Consider the following 12,398-nt stretch of genomic DNA (forward strand, 5'->3'; position numbering starts at 1 on the left):
TCTAAGCATAGACCTTCCATTTCAGCACTATGTTGTAAGGTTTACTCTGCACATGCTACAGCTGCACCTAGGAACAACATTTCTGAGGGTGTGCTACTGCTTGCCATCACTCAATCAAGAATAAGTCAGTCTAAAGACTTGAACACAAATTTTCTGTGAATTTTGGCAAGGTTGACAAGTTGTATTACCTGTACTCAGGCTTTGAATGTGACCAATGCAGGTGCTTTGCACTTCCTGTCTCTGCATTTCATCACATCTGAAATGAACAATTCACCAGATCTGAAATTGAAAACTCATGTCAAGTTCAGGAGCGACCTACACAAACAGTTTTGTGTTAATTTACAGCATCCAAAGGTGGCTGTTAAGCAACGTTCTCCCCGATCCACTTTTCCTTCTGCTCTTCTGCTGTTCAGATGGAGAGCTGGCCTGTGACCTGACAAGCAATCCAATGGTTGCTACAAGCCTTTTGTGTTGAATGCAGACTGTTTCATAATCCTGCCAGTGAAGTTAACACTCCTGTTTGAGAGTTCATCCCCAAAACTAGCTCCTAAGAAGACATCGTGCACATAAAATGTAGCTGTTTCTCACTTTAGACAAGATATCAAATGTCCCCATATTCTTTTCCTGCCTTGCTCCCTTTGTTTACTCATATTTGTTGATAGAAATTGGTGTGCCAGGAGTTCCTATACATACGCTCTAGAGTCTGTCTCTGCTACAGGATTGGTTTTCATTCTCTGATTCAAGAGCATGGTACCATATTTAAAACTTTCATTCTGATCAGTTCTTCTCTGAAAGTAAACTAGCTTTGTTCCTTGCAAATAGGACACGGTGTACCCTTGGTGCAAGGCCCTCCTCACACTATATCATAGTTGGCAAAACCAATGCTATGCATTGAATGCAGATCAGTGATAACTACCTTAGATTTTCACCGTCTTTTAACCATTGCACTATTTTGTATAAGTGAGACATTTTAATGTGAAGAGTCACGTGAAAAGATATCACAAGCTTAGAGGCCAGTGCCCCCCCCTTTTTTTAACATTCTGCTCCTTTAAATAAAGATAACTATGTATAAATCTAGGGACTGCTAGCCTTCTGGCCAGGTTGCACTACAGTGTGTGCAGGAAAGCCGCTGCAAGTCCAAATAAAATACTCATGATTTGACAAGATGGTGGCTGTTCCCACCCCCCACGTACAAACATTCTCATGGTAGGAGCTGGGTTTGACTGAGGGATGGGGGATACTTTGACTGAGGGATGGGGGATCACAAGATGGGGGATACTTGGCTCAGCAATACTACAAACGAGAAGGATCTTGGAATTGTAGATTGCAAGCTGAATATGAGCCAACAGTGCGATATGGCTGCAAGAAAGGCAAATGCTATTTTGGGCTGCATTAATAGAAGTATAGCTTCCAAATCACGTGAGGTACTGGTTCCTCTCTATTCGGCCCTGGTTAGGCCTCATCTAGAGTACTGCATCCAGTTCTGGGCTCCACACTTCAAGAAGGACGCAGACAAGCTGGAGCATGTTCAGAGGAGGGCAACCAGGATGGTCAGGGGTCTGGAAACAAGGCCCTATGAAGAGAGACTGAAAGAACTGGGCATGTTTAGCCTGGAGAAGAGAAGATTGAGGGGAGACATGATAGCACTCTTCAAATACTTAAAAGGATGTCACACAGGGGAGGGCCAGGATCTCTTCTCGATCCTCCCAGAGTGCAGGACACAGAATAATGGACTCAAGTTAAAGGAAGCCAGATTCCAGCTGGACATCAGGAAAAACTTCCTGACTGTTAGAGCAGTACGACAATGGAACCAGTTACCTAGGGAGGTCGTGGGTTCTCCCACCCTAGAGGCCTTCAAGAGGCAGCTGGACAACCATCTGTCAGGGATGCTTTAGGGTGGATTCCTCCATTGAGCCGGGGGTTGGACTCGATGGCCTTGTTGGCCAACTCTGCTATTCTATTTATTTATTTATCTTTTATTTATCATTTATTTATTTATTTATTTATTACATTTTTATACCGCCCAATAGCCGAAGCTCTCTGGGCGGTTCACAAAAATTAAAACCACAGTAAAATACAGTATAAAAAGCACAACCAGGATAAAACCACACAGCAAAGTTGATATACTTTGCGACGAAAGCAGTACAGTGTAGGCGCCAGGCGGACCTCTCTGGGGAGCTCGTTCCACAACCGGGGTGCCACAGCGGAGAAAGCCCTCCTCCTAGTAGCCACCTGCCTCACTTCCTTTAGCAGGGGCTCACGGAGAAGGGCCCCTGTAGATGATCTTAAGGTCCGGGTAGGTACATATGGGAGGAGGCGTTCCTTCAGATAACCTGGCCCCAAACCGTTTAGGGCTTTAGATGTCAATACCAGCACTTTGAATTGGGCCCGGACCTGGACTGGCAGCCAATGAAGCTGGAAAAGGACTGGCGTAATGTGATCTCGCCGGCCAGTCCCTGTTAGTAACCGGGCTGCCCTGTTTTGCACCAGTTGAAGTTTCCGGACCGTTTTCAAAGGCAGCCCCACGTATAACGCATTGCAGTAATCCAAACGAGAGGTTATCAGAGCATGGATAACTGTAGCTAAGCTATCTCTGTCCAGATAAGGGCGCAGCTGGTATATCAGCCTGAGCTGATAAAAGGTGCTCTTTGCCACTGAGTTCACCTGTGCCACCTCTATGAGGTGGCAGCAGCAGGCAGGCAGGGCACACCAAAGGGCGGGGGGGGGGGGCGGGGGAGGCCCTTGTGTGTCAGCTGGCGAAGTATGCTCGGACTGGCATGTGAGCAAGGCGGCTGCCAGGGCTAGGAGAGGGGGCTTGTGTTGTTTCAAGGAGGACTGTGGCATTCAAACGGCTTTCTCGGGCAGCCTCCCCTTCTTTAGTTCGTTATTGCATTTCTATACGGCCCAATAGCCGAAGCTCTCTGGGCGGTTTACAGAGGTTGGAAGCTTTTCAGGGGTTTCTGAAGGAGAAGCGCAGTCGGGGCCGGCCTGCTCTTCCCCGCGACGCGCAGCTGCCGGGGAGTGCTGGGGGTGTTCCAGGTCCTGCTCTGCTCCCGGGTGGTTCCGCAGGCCTGGCCGCAGAGAGATCCTGCGTGCTTCACGCCGGATCACCCTGCGCCGGAATCCGTCACGTCGCAGCGCAAAGCCAGGTTGCGGGAAGGGGCTGCGTGTCTCTGGAACGCGGGCGAGCAGCGGCGGGCCAGGAAGCGTCAGCTGGTGGCATCGCTGCGTTCTTGCCCAGTGGCTGGGTCATGCTTGTGCCGCAGGCTGCGAAGCTGGGGGAGCCGCGGCCCGACGGGCAGGGCAGACCCGGCTCCCTGCGTCCTGGGGTGCCCGCGAGGCTCTCCCTCCGCCGCCCTGCTCCAGGGCCTGCTCTGCGTCAGAGGGCGGCGGCGCAGGGATGCCGAGCGCTGGTGGGCCTGGGCGCTCCATTGGCTGCCCAGGCCAAATGCTTCCTTATTAGGCTGCCCAACCACAGCGCGCGCCTCGGCGTTTGGGGCTCGAAGCGCAGAAGCGGGCTGTCAGGCTGGCCGAGCGAGCTGGGCCTCTCCGGCGGCTTCTCCGAGTAGCTGCTCTCGCTCAGCCCCGTGGCTGTGCCCTTGTGCTCACGGCAGCCCTCGGATCGCAGGCCTTCAGCGGCCAGGACGCTCCTGAAAGGTGCCCAGCAGCCCAGCAGCGTCCTCTGATCCATTTCTAGCCCCAAGCAGTTTTCCAGCAGTTTTCTGAGTTGCTGCAGGAACTTTAAGACCTGCTTAAGCTCTCCATTCCGAGGTTGCGCAAGGGTCCCCTGGCCCTGGCTTCCCACAAGCCTTGTTGATGAGAGCAAGAGTGGACTTCAGTGCCCTCGAAAGAGCCTGGACCAGGCCAAAGGGCCTCTGTCGTCCAGCATCCTGCTTGTCTCCGGGGCCAAAGGGAAGCCCTTTGGCCGAGCAGAGGCCAGAGGCCAGGAGAGCCTTTCTTCTCGCCCAGCATCTGGCACCACCAGCGACGCGGCCTCCGAATATGGAGGTTTCCGAATCGCTGTGGATTTGTTTTTTGCTTCCCTTTAACAGCCATCTAGGCTAGGGGCCTTTCCCCACGTCTTGTCCTGAAATATCACAAAAAGACGCCTGGAGGCGGGGACCAGGTAGCAGCCCTCGTGAGGGCCTTCCTTTCCCACCCCTGGAGTCGGCTTCTCTCCCCTCTGCTCAATGCTTTCTCCTGCCACTGGGTCTGTTGCAAAGGTTGCACTTTCAGATCTATACATATCCCAGTGGAAAGCAGGGTCCAACTGCGTTTGATTTCCACATGGCTGCTACCTTGTGTTGAAAGCTCCTTCCTCCCTTCCACCTCTGTTGTCATATATGGCAACTCTCTCCCTTGGTGACCTCATCCTTGGATGTAGCTCATTTGGGCATCGGCAGACCGAGCTGTGGTTGTCCCTTAATGATGGGGTTTTTTCTGGGCTCCTGCCGAGGGGAAAGTCTTCACTGCTCGGGAAGAATACTGCGGGACCACTGTGCTCTCTGCAGGGCCTCCCAGGGCCGTCTCCATGGGCAGAGGGATTCTTCCCTGTAGTTTAGCACCATACAGGCCCCTTCTAACTCTACTGTTCTACAATTTGATGCAGAGTAGAATATATTAGTAGGGCAGAATAATCATTTGCAAAAGGCAGCAAACCAAATGGTATATCTGTATGGGCATGCTATTTGGGTCCTGATTTACCTGAAACAGCCTCTCTCTTCCAAGACTTGTCCCTTGAAAATGGCTGCCCCTGTTTTGCGTTTGGAGCGTGTTTGGTGCTGCCGTTGAGGTGGGAGGAAATGGTTGGGTAGCAGTGTTTGGATTTCTGTCATGTGTCCCTGTCCCCGTTCCCCACCCCCCCCCCCCCGCTCCCTTGCCGTGTCTTTAGAAGTGAGAGCCCTCATGTGGCAGGTGGTGGGGCGGATGGATACACGTGTGCCTCTTGTTTTTAGTGCCCATGCACATGAGTGCATCAACATGCAATGCATAGACTGCCATTTCCTGCACGGCTGTTGGTGAGGGTCATTTGGGGCTGTTAACATATTCTAGAACAACTAGGCTTGTCTGGTTTATCATTAAACAAAAGGACAAACCCCTCTCCTTGGGTGGAAGACTACTGCAAAGCAAAGGATGACCGCACACAGTAGGGAATGCAGAAGTGCCTTCAGCAATGTTTTGTTGTGTCAATTCATAAGCCTCACTTCAGTAGCAGGACTCTCGTGGTGACATGCAATTTAAAAATACAATAAAATTCATAACGTGTTTGTTTTTTTAGTTAACACGTAAATAGTGTTTCTGAGTTTTATTAGTAAAATCAGACCACTTTAATAGTTGTGTGGTGGGTGAGGAAAGATCTGTAGACAAAACTACTTTGTGTGAGAATAAGGAAGTGCACTAAGGTGGGCCAGAGAATGACCTTCGTATTCACAGTGGGAAAGGCACAGTGTACAGGAGAGGGAATGGTACCCTTTCTCCAGAAGCCTAGCTTTTATAACGGGTGCAGCTTTAATGTGGTGCTGATACATTCAATGTGATGACAGCTGGAATTCAGGCATTCTGACTCTGTTGCTTGCAGAAGAGCCAGGTGGGAATTTGGGGACCGGAGCTGTGTTCTAGATGCTTGGAGGGGAAGAGGCTATTTGGATCACAGCTCTGTCCAGGGGGTTAATTCTGCTGCCTGCACCAAATGTAATCACCCTCCCAATGCTCTATCTGAGAGTCTGGGCAGCCGATCAATTAAACAAATTAAAACCCTGCTCCCTTTGCCACTGTTGCTCATCAGATCCGATCTGCAGTACGAGCCTCCCAGTTTCCTTGCTGCTCCCTCGTAGGAGTATCTGCCTTATTAATGTGTATGTTTAGTTCCCTTAAAAAGGCAACAGGGATTTTCTCAGCAGCTGGTTGGATCTTTTAAGGCATCTGCTCTTCATTCTTATTCTGCTAAGGATTCCTGTAATCAAAGCCAGCCAGGAATAGCCAGTGCCATCATAGTAAAAGGAAGTCCCAGAACAGGCTGTGCAAAATGAGCATCCTCAGGGGTGGCTGTACCACGAGGCAAGGGGAGGCTACTTTCTTGGGTGGCACACTCTGGACACCACTGAGGGCAGCAAAGTGAGAGAGACAGACGTGGTGCCACTGGGCAGTTCTCTGCAAACCCCACTGGTGTGACCCAGGAGCTACACAAAAGGGTGGCAGTTGATTTCAGGAAACATTTCTCAAAGGCTTTGTGTGGGAAAACGTCCCACTGTTCCTCCCCCCCTTCATAATTTCTATATTACCCTTATAGCAGCACATCTACTAAAAAGTAATCAAAATAACTATCTCAATATGAAAAAATAAAAATTATGAAACAGCAGCCGCACAGACCAAGAAAAGTCAACGGAGCAGATAAAACCAGCATACCTTACATGTTGAATGCCTAGGTGAGTAAAAGGTTGTTCCCTGCTGGGGATGGAAGGCGCTTCTCTGGGAAGTCACAGCACATCTGGGGCTCCACAGCCAAGAATCATAGAATTGTGGAGTTGGAAGGGACCGTAAAGACCATCTAGTCCAACCCTCTGCAATGTGCAGAAACACCAGTTAAACCATCCATGAGAGAGGGCTGTCCAGCCTCTTCTTAAAAACCTCCAGTGATGGAGAACCCACAACCTCTGCTGGTAGTCTGTTCCACTGTTGTATAGATCTTACCTCAAGGAAGTTTTCCCTTATATTTAATTGAAATCTAGGTAGCTGTAACTTCTATCCATTGTTTTGGGTCCTAATTTCTGTGGCCATGGAAAACAGCTCTTGACCATCCTCTCCGTGGCATCCTTTTATGCCTGAACACTGCTAACATGCCTCCCCTCAGTCTCCTTTTCTCCAGACTGAACATCCCAAGTTCCTTCAGCCTGTCCTCACAGGGCATGCCCTCAAGTCCCTGTATCATCTTCATTGCCCTCCTCTGAACCTGTTCTAACCTGTCAACGTCCTTCTGGAAATGTGGTGCCCAGAACCGCACACAGTATTCCAGGTGTGGTCTCACTAGTGCCGAGTAGAGAGGAATAAGGACTCCACGCGCCTTTGATACAATGCTTCTTCTAATGCAGCCCAGATCTGTGTTCGCCTTTCTAGTGGCCATCTTGCACTGCGGACTCATGTTCAGATTGCTGTCAACGACCACACCCAAATCCTTCTCCGGTGTAATGCTCCCAAGCCATCCATCCCTTATCTTGTATGTGTACCCTACATTTTACCTCCCTTACATTTCTCCCTGTTGGAGGACATCTTGTTCCTCTCAGCTCAGTCTTCCAAGCTGTCCAGATCAGATTGCAGCCTCATTCTGTCATGGCAACTCTGCCTTGGTGCTCCTTCCCATGCAGATGCCGAAGGAGCGCCAATGTGGGAGCCCGAGGCCTTGTGGTGCAGACATGCCGCCATCAAGATGGGGGCCTAGTCTTAATGTAATAAGATGAAGACAAAAGAAATAAAGGGAATAGAAAGATGTGATGTCAAAGCTAGGCTAAAAGGTAAAAAAGGGAATTCTGAATTTCAGTTCTAGCACAGAGATAAGGTGGCACAAGTTAATCTAGAGATTTACAGATGAGAAGAACATTCTTAAAATACTATACAATATAAATAAATATCTAATAATGGACGCTAGGAAAGAGAATAATAAAGGGGGATGTCATGGTGTAAAATCTTAGAAACTTTTTTTTTGTTTTGTTTTTAGAAAAAATCCTTTTTGGTAAACATCTCCAGTTTAAAGCAAATAAAAAGAAATATGAAAAGAAACCCCTCCATGTGCATGCAACCTTAAGAAGGCACTTTTAAATTGTGCTCCTTTTGACCTTACAGTTTCAAGATGGGGGATACTTGGCTCAGCAATACTACAAGCAAGAAGGATCTTAGAATTGCAGAGCAAAAGCTGAATATGAGCCAAGAGTCTGATGTGGCAGCTGCAAAAAGCAAATGCTATTTTGGGCTGCATTAATAGAACTATAGCTTCTAAATCAGGTGAGGTACTGGTTTCCCTCTATTCAGCCCAGGTTAGGCCTCATCTTGAGTATTGTGTCCAGTTCTGGGCTCCACAATTCAAGAAGGACGCAGACAAGCTGGAGCGTGTTCAGAGGAGGGCAACCAGGATGATCAGGGGTCTGGAAACAAAGCCCTATGAAGAGAGACTGAAAGAACTGGGTAGGTTTAGCCTGGAGAAGAGAAGACTGAGGGAGACATGATAGCATTCTTCAAATATTTAAAAGGTTGTCACTCAGAGGAGGGCCGGGATCTCTTCTCGATCCTCCCAGAGTGCAGGACACGGAATAACAGGCTCAAGTTACAGGAAGCCAGATTCCGGCTGGACATCAGGAAAAACTTCCTGACTGTTAGAGCAGTACGACAATGGAACCAGTTACCTAAGGAGGTTGTGGGCTCTCCCACACTGGAGGCATTCAAGAGGCAGCTAGGCAGCCATCTGCCAGGGATGCTTTAAGGTGGATTCCTGCATTGAGCAGGGGGTTGGACTCGATGCGAAAAGAAGGGAGAAACAGGTTCTCAAGATGCTAAACTTTTCTTAAATTGAAAAGCCCGACACGTTTTGGCCTATGATTCTTTAAGGCCTTCTTCAGGGGGGTTATAGGAAGATGTCTTCAGAGTTCTTATAAACAAAATGTCTTTCCCTAATTGTTAATTAGGCCTTCAACAAATTAGGGAAAGACATTTTGTTTATAAGAAGAACTCTGCAGACATCTTCCTATAACCCCCTGAAGAAGGCCTTAAAGAAACACGTCGGGCTTTTCAATTTAAGAATAAAAAGTTCAGCATCTTGAGAACCTGTTTCTCCCTTCTTTTTGCCACACTTGGATGCTTCTCTCCCCCTGCTTTTGCTTTTGGACTTGATGGCCCTTATACGCCCCTTTCCAACTCTACTATTCTATGAAAAATAAGTGTGCCTTGTTGTCTGGTTCGTTTCCACCTGTTCATGCCCTATTTTCAACTTGTACTCTTTTTCCAGGCACATAAAAATAATTTATTAACAAATTTCTCTGGGGGCACACCCTAATGAAATGTGCTGTGCACGCCTATGTCTGTGATCTGCAAGTCCAACAAGTCTTGTCAGTCTTTCTGATAAGACTCGGATTCGGGCACCTGGGAGACAGCAAATGTGTTGAGATAAAAGATCTGGCTGACAAATGGGTGCTTCTGTGACTCTCAAGAGGGAGTTGCCTACGATCACAACCTTCTTTTTCTTCTTGTTGGTTGATGACAGCTGACCTCCACTTGGATCAGGTGACAGGGCTTCAACTGTGGGAGTCTCCTATAGGTTGCTCCTCTTCATGGATCCTTCCTTGGAAGCTAGAGGTTGGAATCGGTTGCTATGTTCTAGGGAAAGGGTCTACTATATGGCCATTTTGCTTGTGATGGTGATGTGTTGCCAGTTGCGTTCATTTTCCTCCTTTGGTGAAGTTATAAGTTTCACATTGCTTTCCTGCTTGTAGAGAGTAATGGCATCCATAGTACTGTTCAAGAAATCTTAATCTTGCTAAGTGAGGCGTAGGCATGATACTCTGGCCTCCAGTTCACCAATCTTTGTTTTCAGAAGCTCACACTTTACACAAACAAAGTCTGCTTTCTCTTTGGGGAGAAAGGTAAACATGGCACACCTGCTGCAGGTGACTGCCAGAACCCCAACTCTGTCCATGATTTCTACTATATGCTGTGGAGGAAGAAAATGGTGCATGCTAAGCCGTGGTTCACACAACATACTAAGCCAAATTGTTTTGCTCAAAATGCTTAACCACTGTGGCTTAGCCTATCATCTGAACAGGGTCGTTATTATTATTAATCTGGGAATAAAGAAGAAGGGGTAAGGGACGGAAGCTCCCACAGGAGGATGTGACTGTGAAAGCAGCACGAGGGAAGGATGAAAGAAACAGGCAGTTGGGGAAGACTTAAAGGAATAGTATTTAAAATAAAAGTTTTGGTGTCAGTGGGCATGTTTGGAATTGTGAGAGAGTGTCATGGGCCCTCTCACAAAATGGCTGCCATGGAGCAGCTTGCTTATTCATGAAATAGCTTGTGCGGTAGGCATGTATTATTATTATTATTATTATTTATTTACATAGCACCATCGATGTACATGGTGCTGCACAGACCACACAGTCTAGTCATAAAGCATTCGGTAGGGAAACTGGTGACTCTACTGGAAAAGTAACTAGCCCCAAAGGGTAAGTACAAGGCAGAGGAGGAGGTCTGAGCTCCAAAATACAAGGCCGCTCTTTTGACCCCTGAAAATGGTGGTGGTGGAGGGCAGCAGTTTGCTTTGCAATGTGGCAAGCTCTCGTTTAAAAAACAATTTAAAATAAGTTTAGAAATATAATTAAAACCGAGAGAGCCACGTGGCTGCTGAGAAGCGGCGGTGTCCGTGGACATCCTGAGCCTCCATATAAAGTGATACGAGCAACTGCCATCGGATTGCCTCCAGCTGCCACCGTTTTGTGGTTAGTGGGCCTCGATCATCTTCAGAAACGGACCTTGCGGGTGGAGAGCTTGAAGGCCCCTGGCGGGCCTAGTGGATTTGGTCTGTCTCCCACTTTATTTTGCCACCTGTAATAGTATTCAGAATGGCCACCTCACCTTTTAAAGAAACCGTGCCAACAACAGACCTTCTACCTGCCTGCCACTCCAGCTCACCCTACCCACAACCCTGCCCCAAATTATAACAAGAGAAGGAAAGAGAAACAACTGGAAAGAGAGCGGGGGGAAAGCTAACAGAAGTTAGACAGGTTGGAAGCCCAGGCAGGGAGTGAAGCAAGCACCGCTCAGGTAGGCAAACTATTGGATTCAAGGTGAATTCAGTTTTCAAACAGAGAGAGTGCACCAAGTGTGTTGTTTCTTCTTCTTCTTCTTCTTCTTCTTCTTCTTCTTCTTCTTCTTCTTCTTCTTCTTCTTCTTCTTCTTCTTCTTCTTCCTGAACATAATGTGTCTTCAACCCACAATTATGCTTTTCAGGCAAAGGCTAATTTCCAGTGTTGAAAATAATCCTTTTAGCCTCTGAGCAGCTCTCTACATGAACTAATAGTGCTAAAATATTTATCAATAATCTTACATTTCACCTTTCTGTCTAACCATTTCCAGGGTAGCTTGCATTGCCAAAGCTGTGAAACAACAATAAAGCAACACAATAACAAAATAGTAGACGAACGGCAGCATCAAAACAATCTCACCATGTTAGAGGTTTAAAAGGGTGAGAGAATACAAAGGTCTTTGCCTGGCACCAAAGAACGTGGGATTCTGCCCCTGGAGTGAGTGACTGGTGCACTGGTGCACACCACCACGAGGAAGGTCCTCTCCACAGTCCACCTCGCCTCAGATGATGGGGAACTGGGAGGAGGACCTCAAAAGGTGGCCTGAAGGTCCGGGCAGGTTCATGTTGGAGAGAGCAGCCCTTCCAGTCTCCTTTTCCCAAGCCGTGAAAGGTGTTCAGGTAAGCTTTGAGTTCTGCCTGGCAATGGACTGAGAGCTGGTGGAGCTCTTTCAGCACCAGCAACAAAAGGCTCACGTTGGCCACATTGGTGTAATATCCAGCAAGGGATGGATGGAAGCCTTGGGGAGGCTCAAGCATGCCAGAATTCTCAGAATTTCATTTCAAAGCTCGGTGCGGATTTGCTCCCATTATTCTTTCTGACCTATTTAGGTTTGTTGGCATGGGGAAAATGCATATTTTTCAAAAGTGCACAATTTCTCCCCATTGACTGAAGCGTGAAAATGCTAATATTTTTTAAAAGAACTGTACATTTTTAAGGTGTGCACACTTTAAATTATGCATTTTAAAAATTGTGTTTTTTAAAATGTAGCTATTTTAAGCATGCATTTCTTAATGTGTGCATTTTTCAAAGTGCATTTACCCTCCTCCCGAAGGAGCAAGTTTGTAGCTGAAGGAGCAGGTTCTCCTGGTGCCATCTCTGTCGCTTGAAGCTCGGGTGGCCCTTAGTGGCATGGCATGCCTTCTACCAGCTTTGGCTGGGGACCCAGATCTGCCCCTAACTGGAAAGAGATAACCTGGCTTCAGTAGTCTCTGCTCTGGTAACTTCGAAGCTAGATTACTGCAATGCACTCTACATGGGGCTGCCCTTGAAGACTGTTCAGAAGCTGCTGCTTGTGCAAAATCCGGCAGCCTGATTAGTGAGCGGGACCAGAAGGTCTGAGCCTATAATACCAATTCTAGCAAACTGCATTTGCTGCCTGTATGTTTCAGATCCTGATTCAAGGTGCTGGTTTTAACCTATAAAGCTTTACATGGCGGAGTGCGTCTCCCAACCTGAACCTCCCTAAACACTCTGGTTGCAGAGAGGCTCAGAAGGGGGACAGTACAGGAGAAGGCCTTCTCAGGGTTGTCCCCACATATCCCATTCATTTCA

This window comes from Elgaria multicarinata, chromosome 12 (genome assembly GCF_023053635.1).
Source record: "Elgaria multicarinata webbii isolate HBS135686 ecotype San Diego chromosome 12, rElgMul1.1.pri, whole genome shotgun sequence".
NCBI lineage: Eukaryota > Metazoa > Chordata > Lepidosauria > Squamata > Anguidae > Elgaria > Elgaria multicarinata.